Source organism: Dipodomys merriami, unplaced genomic scaffold, assembly GCF_024711535.1.
Source record: "Dipodomys merriami isolate MVZ:Mamm:240054 unplaced genomic scaffold, mDipMer1.0.p SCAF_184, whole genome shotgun sequence".
Lineage (NCBI taxonomy): Eukaryota > Metazoa > Chordata > Mammalia > Rodentia > Heteromyidae > Dipodomys > Dipodomys merriami.
The window spans coordinates 1,005,033-1,025,543 of record NW_027203204.1 but is presented as its reverse complement, the minus strand read 5'-3'; the positions used below and the strand labels follow the sequence as shown (position 1 = coordinate 1,025,543).

General features: G+C 45.9%; 1 protein-coding gene and 1 long non-coding RNA gene across 3 annotated transcripts in view; one reads left to right on the top strand and one right to left on the bottom strand.

Annotated features, from left to right (window-relative positions):
• LOC138830127 (ubiquitin domain-containing protein 1) overlaps nucleotides 1-20,511 on the bottom strand; it is a 59,258-nt gene that overhangs the window by 20,433 nt on the left and 18,314 nt on the right. The window contains exon 2 of one of the 2 annotated variants that reach the window (XM_070026540.1): nucleotides 10,631-10,741. The exons of the other annotated variant lie outside the window; for it this stretch is intronic. The gene's annotated coding sequence lies outside the window, so the exon portion shown is untranslated. The remainder of the gene's footprint in view (nucleotides 1-10,630; nucleotides 10,742-20,511) is intronic. 2 annotated transcript variants of the gene reach the window in all.
• On the top strand, nucleotides 753-20,180 carry LOC138830128 (uncharacterized). Its single transcript, XR_011372873.1, has 3 exons — nucleotides 753-809; nucleotides 8,509-8,579; nucleotides 19,778-20,180. It is a non-coding gene; the product is annotated as an uncharacterized lncRNA (long non-coding RNA).

The window sequence follows — 20,511 nt, the reverse complement described above, 5'->3', positions numbered from 1 at the left end:
TATTCTTGAAATGAGGATGGGTAGATGAATGTATGTCACCAGATAGAGGTAGCATAAAGGAGACAAGGCTATAGAGAGATAAAAGAGGAAAGGGGCATTTCTGGGGAAACTTTTTGAAGGAGGTATGATTTTGTGCACTTGGTCTCTAAGGGGCAGGCATGAAAAGTGGCCTGGTATCAAGAGAGACAGCAAATGCTGCCAACAGGACAGACCAGGGATCTGACAAGTCAGCCTGGATGCTGCAAGGTCTGATAGGTGCCCTATCCTCAGCCTATAGGCTTCCTAGTGAATACATCTTCATTATCTTCATTCATTATTGTTTTTTTTTTCTTTCTTTCTTTTTTTTTTTTTTTGTTGGTTGTAGGGCCTTATCTCTGGGCCTGGACACTGTCCCACAGCTCTTCAGCTCAAGGCAAGTGCTCTACACTTGGGCCATAGAGCCACTTCCAGTTTTCTGATGGCTTATTGGAGATAAGAGTCTCATGGACTTTCTTGCCAGAGCTGGCTCTGAACCACAATCCTCAGATCTCAGCCTCCTGAGTAGCTAGGATTATAGGCATGAACCACCAGCACCCGGCTTCAGGATGATCTTTTCTAGTCTCAGTGCCCTGGGTGGCCAAGTCCTAACCTGCTGTGACTGTGACATCACAGAATGACTTAATGCCAACCTTATCATGACAAAAACATTTTATTACCCCCTCCCTCCCAGGTCTCAAAAGCATTGGCCCTGCCCCTAACCTCACCCCTTGGCTCCCACTTGAACTCTCAGTGTCTGATACTTCTGTTCAAAGGCTGGTGTTCTACCACCCGTGAGTCACACCTCTAGCTCCAACAAGTTAACTTTTTCTTTCTTTCTTTCTTTCTTTTTTTTTTTGCCAGTCCTGACTGTCCCTGAGCTTCTTTTGCTCAAGGTTAGCACTCTATACCACTTGTGCCACAGCGCCACTTCTGGCTTTTTCCACTTATGTGGTACTGAGGAATTGAACCCAGGGCTTCATGCATGCTAAGCAATCACTCTACCACTAAGCCACATTCCTAACACAAGCTAACTTTATTTTATTTATTTTTTTTGGGTCCGGTCGTGGAGCCTGAACTCTGGGCCTGGGCGCTGTCCCTCAGCTCTTCAGCTCAAGGCTAGCGCTCTACCACTTGAGCCACTCTGGCTTTTTTCTTTTTGCTTATGTGGTGCTAAGGAATCGAACCCAGGGCCTCATGCATGCAAGGCAAGCATTCTACCACTGAGCCACCTTCCCAGCCCCACAAGCTAACTTTTCAACAATGGGAATGTTAAAATATTTCTGTCAACTAAAGCTCAGATCCAGCATGCAAACAGTAGTGGTTCATTGGGTCAACCTGGGTATTTCTGTGACTCAGTGTCTCAAGGCCAGGAGATAGGACAGAAACAGAGGAAGTGAGGAACAAGGGCAGAAAGCCCAGAGTTCAACAGTCTCTGGTGTCAGGTAAAATGTCCCTACTGCCTTCATAAATCTTCCAGGGAAAGGCAGCCTGAATTCAAGGGGGTAAGGGAGAAAAGCTCCCCTCCCTGGACAATATGGCATTCGATACTAACTTGGAGCAACATGGCAGGGAGGTAAACAAAGAGGTCTGTGAGCTTGATACCATTACTACTCTGATCAGAAGCTGAGGTAGAGAAACTGCCAGAGGGGGCTGGGAAGGTGGCTCAGTGGTAGAGTGCTTGCCTTGCATGCCTGAGGCCCTGGGTTCGATTCCTCAGCACCACATAAGAGCTGGGATTGGCGCTGTGGCTCAAGTGGTAGAGCCCTAGCCTTGAGCTGAAGAGCTGAGGGACAGCGCCCAGGCCCAGAGTTCAGGCCCCACAACCGGACCGCCCCCCTCAAAAAAAAAAAAAAAAAAAAAAAGAAACTGCCAGGGGTTAATCAGGAGACTTTGGAGTTGGTACCTCCAAAGAAAAATGGCAGCTCCAAATGAGCCCATGTTTACAATGGTATCTGTAGGGAAAGAATTCTAGATGCATACCTACCACATCCCAGCCAGACGGCTGGCCTATACTTTCCAGGATATATGTTTGCACATGTGTGGATTTTGAAAAGAGAAAGAGAAAGGAAGTCCTTAAATTTTTGTTCAAATGTAGTTTGGTAATTAATTATGAGACTTGTAGGAAAAGACAACAGAAAATCTAGGCAAGCTTGGGCTATATATAGCAAGACCCTGTCTCAAACAGTATCAACAAACACAAAACCAAAACCAAAAACAGGCTGGAGAGGTTGGACTAGGCCTTCCTCTTTGCAGGAGCCACAGTGCCCAGGCCCTGAGTTCAAGCCCCAGGACCTGACCGGCATTAAAAAAAAAAAAAAAAAAAAAAAAACCTAACAAAGGGGCTGGGAAGGTGGCTCAGTGGTAGAGCGCTTGCCTTGCATGCCTCTGAGGCCCTGGGTTCGATTCCTCAGCACCACATAAGCAAAAAGAAAAAAGCCGGAAGTGGCGCTGTGGCTCAAGTGGTAGAGTGCTAGCCTTGAGCTGAAGAGCTGAGGGACAGCACCCAGGCCCAGAGTTCAGGCCCCACGACTGGACCCCCGCAAAAAACAAAAAAACCTAAGAGAATGCACCAGGGGGTGAATGGATCATATGAAAATATGAGAGCTCAGGTCTACTGGAAGAAAGGGGAGGGGAGGGTATCTGTAGGAAAAGGACAATAGAAAAGGCCTGGAAAAGGCAGCGAATACTGTGGGAGCCCTCCTGAGCCCTTCATTTCAGGGGAAGGCAGCAGGTAGCTGAGTGACTAGGGAAATTCCAGCTAGTCCTATTGGCTAAGTTTCTTGGAGTAGTAGGCTGCAGGGCCTGCAAGCCTAGGGCAGCTGGATAAGTCCCACCTCACCTCACCTATCCTTCTGAGACCAGTCTGATGAGGGCTTAAGATCTGTGTCAAACAAGAGCTGAGTCAGATAGGAGGTAGGGTGGGGGTGTGGCACCCTGAAGGGACAGGACAGACAGGCCAAGCCTCATTCTCTCAGAGTGCTCCACTAGCCCCAGGCTGGCCTGGACAGCCTCACAGGACAACCTTAACCCCTTTCTCCCCTCACCCCCCAGCCACCCCTTCCCCACCAAGGCTTAGAAAGGCAGCCTTCCCACCAAATGCAGGAGAAAGCCAGGCTCTGGGAAGGAGGCTCCATTGTAGACAGGTGACATGTGGTAGCTCTGTGCTAAGAAGAGACCACCTGTTTAGTTCTAAACTTCCTCTCCTCATAGATGGCAGTCAGGCAGGGAGAAGGAGAAGGTGGCAGTGAATGGCAGTGGCACGCCCAGGACAGCAGGAGGTGTCTGTTTTCAGCACAGACACCAAAGGGACAGGAGAGAGCCTTGTGAGCACAGCTCCCCAGTTGGTAGAAAAGGCATCCCATTCCCTCTCAGTTTCAGCTCAGCTGGAGGTCAAGAACTGCTGAGGCTGGCAGCCTGAGATGCTATTTGCTTGCAAGAGAGCATCTGGTCGCCTTGGCGACTCAGGGAAGCACCAGGCAGGAGCCAGCCACAAGCCAGGGCAGAGCCCTTTCTGTGCTTCACTGAGCCTTGACTTTTCCAGCTGGGAAAGTGGATGCAAAGCACTCCTCATGTCCTCCCTGGATCCTGACCAAGGGGCCCGGCAGTGCACAGTCCCGTGTGGACTGTAAAGATGTAGGAGGCTCCATCCTGCCCTCAGGCAAGCCCAAGACACACCCAGAAATGAGAACCCAAAATCAGAAAGGGGTGCAAGGCAAAAGAGGCAGGAACAAAGACCAACAGGGCTTTAAAGAAGGGAACTTGTGAGGAAAAAGACTCAGAATGGGCTTTGAGAGGAAGACAGCATGAATTAACAAACAAGCAGCACATCTCCCTTGTGGACAGACAACTTTAGCTGTTTGCTTTGCTTCAGAGCCAAGGCCCAAAGCACCTTGGTTCTCTCTGGCTGGCCATTTTCCCCAACCCAGTCAGTCCCCCACCATCTGACCCTCAATGGTCTCAATTTTCAAGCCTTTGGTGTCCCACTTGGCTGTCCCTTCTTGCCTCAAATTGCCTGCCAAGCTGGTGGACTACCAGCCCCAGTGTCCTGATGCTAAGGGGTGGTGCTGTTCAGGTCCATGGTCTTGCTCCCATCTCTCTCTAAGCCAGATGTTCTCTTCTAGGTCCTGGTTGTGACTGTCTTTTAGTGGGAAATTCTTAACAAAATCACACCACACCAGGGTCCGTTACACTCAAGTTCTTTCCTGTCCTGAGACCCCAAAACCACAAAGGCAAGACCAGAACCATCCTTAGGGAAGGTCTTCACAACCTGTAAGGCCAAGCACAATCAGGAGTTCCCATCCAATCATCTTTCTTGTTTTGTTTTGTTTTGTTTATTTTTACGTTGTTTAAAATACAACATAAGCTGGGCACTGGTAGCTATAATCCTAGCTATTCAGCAGGCTGATATCTGAGGATCATGGTTCAAAGCCAGCCCAGGTGGGAAAGTCCATGAGACTTTTATCTCCAATGAACCATCAGAAAACTGGAAATGGCATTGTGGCTCAAGTGGTAGAGCACCAGCCTTGAGTTGAAGAGCTGAGGGATAGTGGCCAGGCCCAGAGTTCAAGCCCCATGACCCACAAAAAAAAAAAAAAAAGGTGACTGTGACTGTAGAGCTCCAGAGTGTTTGCCTTGAGCAAAAAAGCTGAAGGGACAGCATCTAGGCCCTGAGTTCAAGCCTTAGTACTAACACATACACAAAAATAATACTCTAGGTCAGAGCTAGTAAGGGAAATAGACACAAAAAGAGAAAACCAAGGGGACAAACATATAACCTTTATCCTCTACATCCATAGAGTCAACCAACCAGGGATCCTAATTTTTTTTTTTTTTTGCCAGTCCTGAGGCTTGAACTCAGGGCCTAGGCACTGTCCCTGAGCTTCTTTTGCTCAAGGTTAGCATTCTACCACTTGAGCCACAGCACTACATCCAGCTTTTTCTGTTTATGTGGTACTGAGGAATCGAACGTAGGGCTTCATGCATGCTAGGCAAGCACTCTACCACTAAGCCACAGTCCCAGTCCCCAGAGATACCTTTTTTAAAAATAGCATCTTGAAAACTTTTCTTGGGCTGGAACTGTAGCTTAGTGGTAAAGTGTGTGCCTAGCATGCATGAAGTCCTGGGTTTGATTCCTCAGTACCACATAAACAGAAAAGACCAGAAGTAGCGCTGTGGCTCAAGTGGTAGAGCGTTAGCCTTGAGCACAGAAAGGCTCAGGGACAGTGCCCAGACCCTGAGTTCAAGCCCCATGACTACCCCCACCCCCTCCCCCCAAAAAAAAGAAAATGAAAACTTTTCTTTCATTATTGTTCTCTTCTCTTTATTCTCCCTCCTCTCCCCTTCCCCCTTTTGGCCATACTGGGGTTTGAACTCCATGCCTCAGGTCCACTATCATTTGAGCCATGCTCTAGTCATTTTCGCTTTTTAGTTATTTTTTTGGATAGGGTTTTGCATTTTTGCTTAAAGCTAGCATCTCACCAGGGTCTTCCTACCTAGGCCTCCCACATAACTGTGATTATAGGATGTGCCACTATGCCTTACTTATTGGTTGAGATATGGTCTTGTTATTTTTTTGGCCTGGACTGGTCTTCAACCACAATCTTCCTGATCTTCATCTCCCAAGTAGCTAGGAATATAGACATATGCCACAAGGCTCAGCCTCTTCATAATTTCTTAAACAATACAGAATAGCAGGAATTTATAGACAGTGATATGGCTTAGATATTGCCACAAAGATGTGGAAGAACATCTGAGAAGCAGAGGAAGACACACATTCTGGACCTATATAAGGTAAGCTGTCAGAGTCCAGACTAGAAGCTGGAAGACCAGTTAGGAGACTACTGCCAACAGACTATATACCAACAGAGTAAAAATAAGAATCTGACCTCAGATTTTGTTGAGGGTCTCTAATTTGGTAGGCAGAGTTTAGTAGTAATGGAGATGAGAGGATGGACTTGAGAGTACTTGAGTCACACACTAGATTGTTTCCAACTTTTTCTTTTTCTAGAGGCAGGGTATCCCTATGTAGTCCTTGAGCTCTCTATCCTCCTGCTTGCTACTGGAATCACAGACATGCACAATATCTGGCTGTTTTCCCAACATGTTTTCACTGGGATAAAAGTCTTCAAACATAGGGCTGGGAAGGTGGCTCAGTAGTAAAGCGCTTGCCTTGCATGCATGAGGCCCTGGGTTTGATTCCTCAGCACCACATAAGCAAAAAGAAAAAAGCCAGATGTGGCGCTGTGGCTCAAGTGGTAGAGCGCTAGCCTTGAGCTGAAGAGCTGAGGGACAGCGCCCAGAGTTCAGGCCCCAGGACCGGACCCCCCCCCCCAAAAAAAAAGTCTTCAAACATAAAGCTTTGGCCACTTCATCTTGGTTCCCTATGATAAACCACACTGGGGAATTTCTAGGTCAAAGAGCAGGGCTATTTTTGAAGTTCTTTTCCAACTGCTTTCTTGAAAGACTTTCAATCCCCACTTCTACCAGCAGTACCCAAAAAATGTGCCTATTAGACCATTTCAGCGCCCCAGTAAGGGTCAGTTTATATTCACACCATTGTTAGGACCAAAGACCCATAAGAGACAAGATATTTAACTTGGCTCCAAACAAAATGACTAAGCCCAGGAATTGGTTCCAGACTGCAACACTGGTCCCTCCTGCTAAGGTAAGTGGCTTCAGAGCTGGGGCTAGAGTCAGGGAAGAGGCAATCTCCCTGATACAACCCATTCCTATTAACGATGATATTTGACTCACCCGCTCAAACATGCACCATGGCCCCCACTGTCTACAAACTAAATGCCATACTCCTTGAGACAGATGAACATCAAACTTTTCCAAAAATATAATCACTGAGGCATCTTCTCATAATCACTTATTCTCTGTGTGAGTACCTACTATTTGCCCTATAGAACAGAGCCCTTGCTTTGACATACTCAATCTAGAGTGTGTCAAATGTATTTATTTTTTTTTCTAGTTAAGCCAGTTTATTTTTATTTCTTTTTTATTTTATTTTGATCCAGTTGTGGGCCTGAACTCTGGGCCTGGGCACTGTCCCTCAGCTTTTCAGCTCAAGGCTAGTGCTCTACCACTTGAGCCACAGCGCCACTTCAGGCTTTTTTTTTTTCTTCTGCTTATGTGGTGCTGAGGAATCGAACCCAGGGCCTCATGCGTGCAAGACAAGCGCTTTACCACTGAGCCACTTTCCCAGCCCCTCAAATGTATTTAAATATAACACTAAAAATAGAGCAGGAAAACAAGTTGGGGGGGGGGGGGAGGCACAATTTCAGAAAGAGTGACCAAAGACTCTAACAAGGGCACAGGTACACAGCCAGAACAGAAGGAGTGAGTCATGCAGATTAAAGGGACATGCTTTCTGCCCCACTCAGACCCAGACATTGGCCCTTCCATTGGCTGCTGGTTCAGTGAACACTGCCATGCCCAGTTCTCATGTCACCTTGGAAGCCCTCCTGACTCCCCAGGCCTGATCTACTCCCAGTACTTTGCATCCCCTTTGCAGTGTACACAACTGTGTGCCTGAGGCCATGAGTAGCTCTTGAGCTCGGTGCTTGTGATACTCAATACAAAAAGAGTGGGGGCTGGGAAGGTGGCTCAGTGGTAGAGTGCTTGCCTTGCATGCATGAGGCCCTGGGTTCGATTCCTCAGCACCACATAAGCAAAAAGAAAAAAGCCGGAAGTGGCACTATGGCTCAAGTGGTAGAGCACTAGCCTTGAGCTGAAGAGCTGAGGGACAGCACCCAGGCCCAGGGTTCAGGCCCCACGACTGGAGCCAAAAAAAAAAAAAAAAAGAAAAGAAAAAAGAAAGAAAAAACAAGAAGAGAATGACTGGCTTTCACACATACCCTTTCCAGACTATACCGCAAGTTGGGAAAAGAAAGAAATTGCCTTAGTCAGCTACTGGGTCACAGTTTGTGTGGCACATAGTCTGGCACACAGATGTTTACCAAGGAAAGCATGATAACTTTGCAAGTTGTCTAAGAACAATGGGCACTTTAGTGACAGGGAACATTCTTTTTTCAGCACTTACAAATGAAGATCCTCTTGGGCTTTGATAGTGACATGGAAGGTCAGCTGTCCTCTCGAATCAGCCCCTACTTGGGAGCCACCCTTGCAATTAGAGTGGTCACCAGATTTCACCTCTGCAAATGCAGTGTGAAGGGATAGGTGCCACAACAGAGCTGGACCAGTTCTACGTTCTCTCCTCTATTCTACTGGTTGGATCCCAGACATGCCGAAAACTCATCTTCCACAATGGCCACAACAGAGAGAACCAAAGCCTCAGATGAATCACAAGGGCTTCCCCCTCCATGAATGTACATGTCAGGGACATTAGGGTTATTACGCAAGACAGAAAAATCAGCATCCTCTCTAAGCCACTATACCTTTAGGCTCCTGTGATACGATGGTGAGCTTTACATTAATCACTTGGCCCCTGTGATACAGTGATGGTCTTTTTATACTTGTTGTTACCAGATGCTGCAGCAAGGGAACCATGATGTCATCAGTGTCCTCTGAATCCTTTCTTAACGCCTAGCAGTGAAATGGTGAGTCTCAACTCCTAGCCAACCTATTAAGACTTAGAAGAGTCAAAAGAGGAGGCAAGAGGAAGGAAGGTGAACAAATCATGGCAAAGTTTCCTGAGAAGCTCACAGGGATGTCTGATGGGTGAAAAAGCATACAGCCTATAAGAGATTTAAAAACCTGATTCTGCTGGCAAGAAGTGACTGAAAAGTGACACTGATCAAGATACTTGTACTTAAAACCTAGCTTATGGAATTGTAACCTATTTATACAACTAGTTAATAACAACAATTATGTGTGTGTGTGTGTGTGTGTGTGTGTGTGTATTTTCGGTTGTGGGGCCTGAACTCTGGGTCTGGGCACTGTCTCTCAGCTCTTCAGCTCAAGGCTAGCACTCTACCACTTGAGCCACAATGCCACTTCTGGCTTTTTCTGCTTATGTGGTGCTGAGGAATCAAACCCAGGGCTTAATGCATGCAAGGCAAGCACTCTACTACTGAGCCACCTTCCCAGCCCTTAATAATATTTTTTATTTTTTTTATCATATATACTATGTCATATTTTATTATATAGTATATATACTATGTATAATACATGTAGATCATATACAATATAGAATATATTATATAACATATAGTGCATACTATTAATATAACATAATTATTTGATATTATTGATATAGTATACATCATATATCATATATAGCCTGTTTGACATATAATATGCAACATATAACAGATCATACAAGATATATAATGTTATATATAATAGATGTTATATGATTTATTTTATGTGTGCATACAATGTATACTATGGTGTATTATGTAATATATTACATGATATATCTTGCATATTATACTCATTTAATATTATACAAGTTACATGCTATATATTGTGTATTATATGTGATATAATATTGAAATATATTTCATAAAATATAATTGTTAGGTTTTTAAAAAGAGGTAACTGAGTAAAATAATATTTTTTAAAAAGAAGCAACAGAAGTAAATCTGAAATGTCCCCCAAAGGTCCATGTGTTAAAAGTTGAGTCCTCAATCTACTGGCATTATTGGGAAGTGGTGGAATCACTTCGCTGGAAGGAGTTGATCATTAAAGGAAGTAGGGTGGCAAGTAAACTTTACTCTCTCTGCTTCCCAGACATAAATAGGCTTCTTCTGCCACAGACTCTTGCTATGAGGTACTGTGCTGCCACAAGTCCAAAGCAATACAAACAAATAAGCATGGACTAAAACCTCTAAAATCATAAATCAAAATAAATCTTCCTCTTTCTGAGTTGATTACCTCAGGTAGGAAAGCTAACACAATAATAAGAAATACAAAGCAAATGCACAAAAAAGTTTATTCATATCCTGCTTTGTGAACCTCCCTGCATTCATCCTACTGGTCCTTCATGGGGCAAGAGCTGGCTGAGAAGAGAGGAGAAGATAGCCTCCTCCCACCAAACATCTAGTTATCTAGGGCCCCTCTGAGGAGATAATTCTGAGAATGCTATACCCGGTTCCCTGCCTTCACTCCATTTCTGTGTATTCAAAATTCTGAGGCCTGGCGTCCTATCAAGTTATATCACAGCAGAGGCACAAAGATTATGAAGACAACCATTGCATTGCCCCTGCCAACCCCAGGTGCTCATCAAGCTCTACCTGGTGGTTTTAGTCTACTTTCTATGACTATCACTTTAGGTTTACGCTTGTGCTGAGCTCAGCACAGTGAAGACAAAAGCCCTACAAAGGGCCACCACAAGACTGGGGGAAGCCAAGCAGAACACAATTCACATTCTGAGCCTACTCATTAACTGGCCCTGTGACCCTAAGCAAGCTCTAGTCCTTGATCCGTAAAATGAAGATAATAAAGCCACCTCCCATGGTGTTAGGAGAAAACACAGTATGTCTCTGGCACATGTAAGCTACTCTATAAATGTTAATTTCCTTTTACTGCTCCCAAATGTCCTTCTCAATTGTCCTGCCATGATCCATGAAATTCTTGCCACTGGACCTGTCCTTCAAAATTAAGGCACTGTCTGTAAAATGTCCCTGTGGAGGAAGATGTCACCTACAAAAAACGAAGAAGTGTCTGGGAGGCTGGCAGGCTGGTGTTCATAGCATCTGGCTGAGGTTCCGTTGTTAAAGCTCCCAGGAGCAAACAGGATATGCTCAGGTGCCGGCAGCTGTAGAGTCCAGACAAGAAGGTGTTACATAGAAATATGATGCCATCAAGGATGCTAAATCTCAAGATCTGGGTATCTCCAGGTAGTCAAAGGAGAGGATGCTAAAAAGGCTGGGAGGCAAACTGGCTCAGGAATGCCTCATCCCTTTAGACCTCATCTCCTTCAGGCCTAAAAAGGAGACCTATGGGAACTGGGGATGTAACTCAGTTGGAGAGTGCTTGACTGCCATGCACAAGACTGAACCAACATGGAAAAAAACCCCAAAAACTGAAGATCTAAGAAGAAGCTTCCAGGGTAGTCCTATGCAGATTGCAATGGTCTTCCTCTTGAGATACTCAGCTACCACTACATACCTCCTTCACATCCATTCCACTTTCAACCTCCAGACAGCTACATTCTAAAGAGAAGAAGCTAAAAGCTTTGGCCTTAGAAACAGCTCTCCAAAGCTACCTGCTGGAGGTCAGAATGAAGGACAGGAAAAAGACAAGATCAAACATCTCTAAGAATGAGTTTCTGACCTGGGCAAAATTCTGAGATACTATCAACCTCTGTTGAGGTTATCTCTTCAAGACAGTGCTCACCTGACTGGAATCCCAGGAAAGGAAAACTTCACCCAAGGAAACAGATTTGCAGTTCAGACCCACAGCAAGGCACACTCAGGATTCTGCAAGTGTATTCCATGGCAGGAACTATCCTTATAAGACATAGCCTAGAGCAATAAGGCAGTGTGTATGCATGTGTGTGCATGTGGCATGTGTGTATGTGTGTTGGGGGGAGGGGGTTACACTCTACAGAGGGCCAGGCAATGCAAGGAAGGACTTTCTATTCACTTGTACATTTGAGAGCTAGCTAGTTTTGTTCATGGAAAATCTGGCTGCCTAACTGGCCAGTGGGCTAAGTGGAGCAATTCCACACTGGGTGGGCAGCTGAATAACGTGACCTTTAGGGCTTTCCCAAAACTGATGTCCTGCTACAATAAGCTGGCACTGAAGAAGTGTGCTCAACTATGTCTTGTAGGGCCAATTCCCATCATTGCCAGACCTGCTCCTTCAGCCTCTATGGTTTACAGAAAGCTTCCCACCCATATCAACCCACTTGACATTGTGGCAGGGGCCCTGGAACCACAGCACATGCCCCTCTGGATCCCAAAGGAACCATGTGGTCATAGAAAGTCAGCGAGGTCAAGCAAAAGTCAAAGGATAATCAATCCAATGATGTAAACAACTGATGCCACAAGAAGCCCAAGGCCAGTTGGTGGGCAACAGCAGCACAAAATAGGTTATGTCCCACTCCTGAGGCCCATCCCAATGCCAGCCTCCATGTCAGGGTCCAGAGCCCTGGCCAGGTGAATATGTACCCATTCTAACGGGGCCAGGTACAAATGATGCCTGGCTCCTGTTTCTGTGAAAACAACTTTAAGGCCAGCAGGGAAAACAGGGAATTTGAAACCCAGAATGGACTGTAAAATGTCTGGAGACTGTTGTTCATGCTTGGCTAAGAATGATCCTCCCAGCTCCATTCAGAAAAGGTCGTGGCAGTAGGACCTAACTTTTGCAGGACCAGAGCTTTTCCAGGAACTAGAGAGGTCCCAGGAGGCTTAGGAGTGCATAGCTCAGCTGATACAAGAAATCCTTTCGAAGAGACCCTGACCTCCCAGGGGCAGTTCATCCCTGTTTCAGACTGTTCTCATTTAGGCAGAGACCTCCCCTCCCTTATAGGAAACAGAAAACTAACTTCCTGGAACTTCAATTCATGAGCATCAGCTCTAATCTATTGAAATCATGTGAGAAATCTCTAGGCAGCAAGTACTATCTGGGGCTCAGATCATTAACAATTGAGGATTGTGGCATCAAAAAGACCCACTCAAATCCCAGGCAGATGATCCTAGGAGAATCATTTCTTCTAAGCCCAGTTTCCTCATTACAGAAAGATAATTCTATCCCTCTCACAGGCTATTATAGGGACTAAGTGAGATAGTGCACATAGTCTGGCATAGTGCTACATACAGTATATGCTAAGAACAACATGAAACAGTGCTTTGGAAATGTTAGAACTGATCTTCCTACACTTTGTGTTGTCTTACTAAGCAGTCTCAATTCCCTTTGACATGATTTCAAGTTCCCTATAAAAATCCCTTAGTGGTTCTGTCACTAGACAGCTGGTGCACAAAGGCAGGCTGTGGGAAAGGGGGTCAGAAAACCTGGATTAGACTTTGTCTATTCCTCCTGGTAAGGTGCTATGAGGGACCTAATACTCAATCTTTGAATTGTGCTGAGAACCTGCAATGAGGCAGGTGTCAAGCTAAACAGATTCACTGTTGGAATGACAGAATCTTTCCTGCAATGGCTTAGAGTTCAAGCTTTTCCATAAATAAATGGTCACTGGGCATCTGAGCACTCTGAACTGAACTCAAATGCTACTTCCTCACACAGAACCTGAAGGTGGGCTGCCCATCTGCCACAGTGTCAGCTTACCAACCCTCACTTGCATTAAAAACCTGTAGAATATGTGTCTCAGACAAAAAGGGGGAAAGGTCCAGGATATTCCTGATTAAGTTACAAGATTAATCCAAAAACTCAGCACAAATGTAGGCACCTATGCTGGAGATGGAGTATTGAGTGGGAGCTAGCAGGCCCCAGATGTCCTCCTGGGACTCTGGCCCAGCTCTCACAGAAAAACTCCTTCTCTGTCTCTCCAAATGGGCTTCTCTTTTCATAGGACATTGTGGACATGTACCATAGGAAGGCCAAAGTAAAGACACCAAATAGAGCCCCAAAGAAAGCAGACTTCAGGCACTTACTGGTCAGTCTAGCAGCTCTGGATAGTGCTCTGGATACAGCTTCCTTTATCTTCTTGAAAATATCTATCTCACCAAGGCAAAAACTGATGCAGCTACTTTCCTCTTACCATGGCTTCTTTCCCTTCTTGGAAGATGCCAGGCTCTTTGCTATCTTAAGGAATCCTTCATGAAGTCCCCTGCCCAGCACATTAGAGCCAGAAATCTAGCCATGTTCTCTTACCAGCCATGGGCCATAGTGGGGCTGCCTCTCCCTAGAGAAGACATCTTTTTCTAATTCATTCACAGGTAGCCTTGACCAGGGATCAAAACATGGCTAGCTTAGTCTTGGCCTCCAAGGGTTTGCTTACTCTCCTAATGTCTTCTTCTCTCCTCTGTGCTATGTGTTATATTTTGAATATTTGAGCTAATCTGTTTCCCTTCTATTTTATGGGTCCCCTATCTATTTTGTTCAGCTGCACACTAGGGTCAAACATGGGTTTTGGCATGTACAACCTCAGAGCATGTCTGAGCTTTATGGCAGTACAGACATTCCCTGATTCAGCATGGTTCAATGATTTTTTCTTGGCTTTACAAGAGTACAAGAGCATATCCATTCAACCATTCTGTATATGGTAGTCAATAAATTACATCAGCTACTCAACACTTCATTATAAAACAGGCTTTTGTGCACATGATTTTGTCTAGCTATAGTTAAGTGTTGTAAGCACAGTTTTAAGGTAGGCTAGTCTAAGCTATAATGTTCAATAGCTTAAATGTGTATTTGTGTGTGTGTGTGTGTGTGTGTGTGTGTGTGTGTGTGTCTTTAATTCAGATAAAGTCTCACTGTGTTGACCAGGGGATCTTGAACTCAGGCTTAAGTAATCCTTCAACCTCAGCCTCCTACAGAGATGGAACTATAGACATATACCACCACATCCAGCTTAGTTAGGTATATTAAACATATTTCTTACTTTTGATATTTTGGCCACTGTGAGTCTCTATAGGGACTATGGCTTTTGGTGTGATAGTGCTAACTAGTAGCCCTCTGTGAGATCAGAGGGCTGGGATGTGACTTCATGCTGCATCAAGTCCTGAACAGATGACCCTGCTGCTGTGTATTACCTGGGCTTGATGTAAAGCATTGTACCTGTCAGGAGATAGAATCTGGAGGTGTCTCATTCCACACTTAGGAAGTCACTAGCCCCCTAGGAGCCTTCTAAGATTCTCCTAATAGCTGTTCTGGGTGTGTAGAAACCAGAGGCAGGACTAGGCAGGATAAAGATGGATGTGCTCACCTTTGGTGGGAGGGCCTGGAATGGGCAAGCTTACTGTTGTCATTCATTCCAGTGTGGAATGACAGGGACCATTCTGAGACCATTATGGAGTCCCACCTACCTGTTTTGGCCCCCTTCGCCTCTTCCCCATATAAAAGGATTGGGCTGTTTCAAAGATACCAGGAAAGGGGGGAAATGATTAAATATACATTTGGTTTTGTCACCATCCTTGGAAAAAAGACCCAGATATGGACAGTAGGTAGTAGCAGTGACCAGAATGTTAGACCTCCATATCTCTAGCCTGTCCTCTGTTTCACTCAACCTGTTGCCAGGTTTTGTTGCCTATTTCTCAAAGAGGCTTCCATATTCCTTGCACATCCAGTACTCTAGCCCTTCTTCCTCTGCCTTGAGCACGCCAGCCTCTTAATTGGCCTTCCCCCTTTTCCCTGGCCTTTTCATCCACTGACTCCAGAAGTGCTCTCCTAGCAGACCTGCTGGTCACTGGTTCCCAGTGATGCTTCCTGAATGCCATAGTTCTGCTCTCAGCTGCTGTCAATATGTCCTTTAGTCTTTCCCTCTCACTGCCCCTTTCGCATAGTGCACACCAACCCAGCCCCTTCTTCTATCCTTACTCTGGCTCAGGTTAGCTTTCACTTTCCAGTCTCCTCCTGCCATTCCAAGATTCAAGATTCAAGATTGCAGTCTCTAGTGTGCACAGCATCCCCTGGCTGAGTGACATGGGTTTCCTAAGGCTCTCCCTGCTGAGGTCCTGAAAGGACAGCCTCATGCAGAGTGATTTGGCTCCCTGCTAGGTATCTGCTCAGAGGTGGTCCTGAGATCTGGAAAAGCCAATCCATGAGTTGGCAGAATGTTGGCACTGGTGTGTTCAGCCATGGAGCAAGCTGATGGGTAAGAGAAGCCAAATACAGATGCTCAGACAAAAATGGAGGGGCAACAAACCCCAAAGATGGAGCCACCTTCATTCCCGATTGACTTCTAGCCTCACTTCCTGAAGCCAGCTGCCCTGCCTGTAATCCTTCCTGGGTTAAACGGGACAGACTCCTGGCTCTCCACGTGGAGCAGAATAAGCATTAGGCTTGAGGAACCCCGTTCCCTCAGCCCTAATAGCCCTAACAGAAGGAGCCATGTATTAGATGAGTAGGCTCTGCCAAGGGTTTTTCCCTCACTGCCTCCTTGTGTGGCTCTGACATGTTCCACACACCTGGTTTCCTCACTGGGACCAGACTCTTCATAAAGGCCAGCAGAAACACATAGCTTTAGGCCTTCTGACCAGCTCTAGGTTCCCTTTTCTGGAGCTAACCCTGATCTAGAGTCTGGAGCAGTCCTTGTCAAACCCATGTTGTTATGTGTGGTCCTGTCCCCTGGCTAGGGCTGAGCAGACCAAAGGTGGAAACCTGATCTAAGTAGGACCAAACTGACCCTTTCCTCTGGGAATACAGACTCACGTTGGTAAATAGAACTGTGTGGGAACACTGGGGACATATGGACCCAGGACAGAGGAAGCCAGGCTGCAGAGAAGAGAGGGAAGGAGAGAAGCCAAAGAGAAAGGAAGCTGAGCAACAGAGGGGGAATCTAACAAGGTTTTTCCAAGGCTGTGATCCTGCCTGTGGGGTCTTTCTTGCTTAAGCTTGATTCAGTTGGTTTCTGTTACTTGTGATCAGGAGGTCCTAACACAGCTGGGGTCTCTCTTTTGAGTCTCTCGAAGAATACAAAGCAGGTGCTGCACAAACACTTGCTGAATGAAGGAAAACTGGCCCCAGATTCTGGCCTTCCTATTCCTGCCAAAGGCACCATTGTGCACTACAAATACTCTCTACATAAAGTGTAGAACTCAGCCCCAGGCAACACAAATTAAATGCACTTTCCTTCCCTGAAATACATTATAGCCTCATTTTCATCTCGTCTTTGGGGCAAACCAGCACTAAAAGAAAGAACAGGCAAGAGCATGCCAGAAATAACAGCCCTTGGAAGTAGTGCCTGAACTATCTGCAAACAGTGTGAATGCCTCACTACAAAAAAAAAAAAAAACAAACCTGACTTCTATGCCACATACATTTTGCCCCCAAAATGACTACCACAGTCTCTAAGAGGTCAAAAAGCTAGAAGCCAGGGCAAGGAATGTGGTAGTAGAGTGCTTGCCTAGCATTCATGAAGCCCTGGTTCTGATTCCTTGGCACCATAAAAACAAAAAAAACATAAAAACAAAAAAACAAAAAAATAAAGCTAGAAATAGTGCTATGGCTTAAGTGGTACGGCGCTAGGCTTGAGCACAAAGAGGCTCAGGGAACAGCACACCCAGGCCTTAAGTTCAAGCCTCAGGACTGGAATGAAAAAAAAAAAAAAAAAAAACTAGGAGCTGTTCACAAGGCTAATGCCAAGAATCAAAGGATAGAATTCAATGGTGCCCCTGGCTTCCACTAATGCTGTGCCCACTTGACTGTATCTATCAAGCTGCCTTATGAATTATATCTGCAAGGGTTCTAGTGGTTTTTAAAAAGTAGTACAAGTGCTAGAAATGTGGCTTAGTGGTACAGTACTTCTTGCCTAGCATGGAAGTGCTAGCCTTGAGCAAAAGAAGCTCAGGGACAGTGCTCAGACCCTGAATTCAAGCCCCTGGACTGGAAGAGGGGAGGGAGAGGGGGAAGAGGAGGGGGAGGGGGAGGAGGGGAAGAGGGGAAAGAGGGGAAGAAGGGGAAGAGGAGGAGGGGAAGGAGGGGAGGAGGGGGAAGGAGGGGAGGAGGGGGAAGAGGAGGAGGAGGGAAAGGAGGGGAGGAGGAAAAAGAGGGGAGGGGAAGGGGAGGAGGGGAAGGGGGAGGAGGAGGGGAGGAGAAGGAGGAGGAGGGGGAGGAGGGGGAGGAGGGGGAGGAGGGGGAGGAGGGGGAGGAAAAAGTAGTACAAAACTCCAGCTTTACTCTAGACCAACGTTTTCATTATTCAGATGAGGAGCTAGAGACCTACTATGTGCCTTTGCAGAGGACACAGAAAGCCTTCCTAGGGCTCTTTGTTACACCTCTCCAGCTGCCTTTATGCCTTCCCCCAAGGCAGGCACTCTATCCCAGGTGACCCCGCCTGCCTCAGCGGAAGGGCAATGCTAAACGGCCTAAACAATGTGGAGCTGTCCTGAAGCTAGTCTTCCGCTATATATAGTTTCTCCCCTGAAATGACCTCACACAGCAGAAAGGTTTGTGGTGTGGTAAAAACTGGCTGTGTCCCTGACTCCAGAGAACTGCTGAAAAGGCAGGTGGTAAATGAGAAAGAGTATTGGGGAGGAGGAGGGTGGAATGGGGTGGGTGGGCAGTAATCTGTTGCCACAACTCTGAAGAAATGATTACCCTTGTCTTGAGGAGGTGGCAAAGGACAGGTCAGTCTGGCACACTCCTGTGGTGGCTGATGAAATGAGTCTCCAGTCTTGGGTGGGGAAGCCACTGAGGCACAAGAAACTCCACTCCTGCCCACTCACAGATGTCAGTTGCTTCCTCCCAAACCACTTCATTCCTATGCACCCAAACAGGGACTCCTGTTTACCCAAATACCCCCATTTAGGATGCAAGACCTCTTATAATCATCTATATTAGGATCCATCTGATCCTAATACCTAGAAAAAACAAACAAGAGCCAGGTGTGGTGACTCATACCCGTAATCCCAGCACTCAGGAAGGCATGAGTTCAAGACTAGTCTGTGCTACATAGATAGACTCTGTCTCAAAAAAAAAAAAAAAAGGGCTGGGAAGGTGGCTCAGTGGTAGAGTGCTTGCCTTGCATGCATGAGGCCCTGGGTTTGATTCCTCAGCACCACATAAACAGAAAAAGCTGGAAGTGGTGCTTTGGCTCAAGTGGTAGGGCACTAGCCTTAAGCTGAAGAGCTGAGGGACAGTGCTCAGGCCCAGAGTTCAGGCCCCATGACCGACAAAAAAACAAAAAAACAAAAAAAAAAAAAAAAAAAAAAAAAAGAGAGAGAGAGAGAGATAGAAGCTGGGTGCCATGGTTCACCTGTAATCCTAGCTATTCAAGAGGCTGGGATCTGAGGATCACGGTTCGAAGCTTGCCCAGGCAGAAACGACCCTGTGAGACTCTTAGTTCCAACTAACTACTCAAAAACCTGAAGTGGAGCTATGGCTCAAAGTGGTAGAGTGCTGACCTAGAGACGAAGAGCTCAGGGAGAGCGCCCAGGTTCTGAGTTCAAGCCCCACCAACTGGAGGTGGGGGGGAGGAAAAAGAGAGAGAGAGAGAGTGGGAGAGAGAGAGAAATGAGAAAAACTCTGGGAGGATAAATATCAACTGAATCTAGAAACTCCCTCTGCCCTCTGGGTGGTAGGAATAATAAGATATTCCCATATTCATTCTCTCTCTCTCTCTCTCTCTCTCTCACACACACACACACACACACAAACACACAAATTATATAGGAGAGGATTTCATTGTTACATTACCATAAGCTTACAAAGCACACATTGCTTTCATAACAAAACAAAATCTTATTGCTTGCTTTTTTCCAACCTGCATCTTTTATTCAAATGATTAGTCCTTCAACAAACCACAACCACTTATATATACTTAATACCTTCTCTATCCCCATTCTACCTTAATTCCCAAGGGAGCACACCTTGAGTCCCACCTCCAAAGTCTTCCTTTAATAACTCAAGTATACAGGGACCTCTCCCTCTCAACTCTTTCTAAAGTATATACATATTGCTCTTGTCTCAACTTCTTCTACACTGCATTATTTCACTCTTGTCTGGGTATTTTTTGTCCTGGAAACAGTACCACAACTTTATTTGGGTTTGCTTCCTCTCCTAGGCAGATCATGAGCCACAACAGACAATGTAACTCACACATATATGCATGTACATTCAGAGCATGAGTCAGGATGGGATCTCAGAAAGGGCACAGGACAGGTTATAGAGTAAGCCTTCCTATCAGATACCAGTATGGCTAACTTAGACTGCATGCCTTTACCAACAGGTTGACCACTCTGAACCTGCTCCCAGATTCTTCCCAGTGAATCCCCTGGAAGGTTGAAAAGGAAAATCAAGCCTGCCAACTTCACATTTTAAAAAGGATCATTTCACCTCTAGAACTGAGACCCCCTCCCTGCCCACAGAAGGGGTCCCTATTTATTCATACCCAAATTAGCACAGCATGTGGGCAGACATGCACAACAAGACTCTGAGGCTAGGACATTTCCTCTGGGCTATGGAGCAGGACAGATGAATACCCAAGAAACTGTACTGCCAACAGCAGCAGATTTGAGTGTCTCTGCCTAGGGCTATCGGGAAGGATCTAATGGTCATGGATAGACCAATCACCAAGGTCCTGCACCTTCTACAGGACCTACAGCACAACAGGACAAAGCTAGGCTTAAGGAGATGGGGTTGGCTGCAGTGTAAGTATTCTCCAGTAAATGTGACTGACCTTTTGCCTATTGACTCCAAAGACCTGCCCATTCTGTCCCCAAGGAGAGAGCCCAAACAACAATGCCTATAGTATGTAAAAACTTATTTATTTTCAGTAGTACAGGGATTTTGAACTCAGGGCCTCACAGTACCTTCTACTAGTTGAGCCATACCTCCAGCTCTTTAGTCCTTGGGAGTTTTTGTTGGTTTGTTTTGTCATTCATGGGGATTCAACTCTGGGCCTGGGTGCTGTCCCTCAGCTCTTCAGCTCAAGGCTAGTGCTTTACCACTTGAGCCACAGCA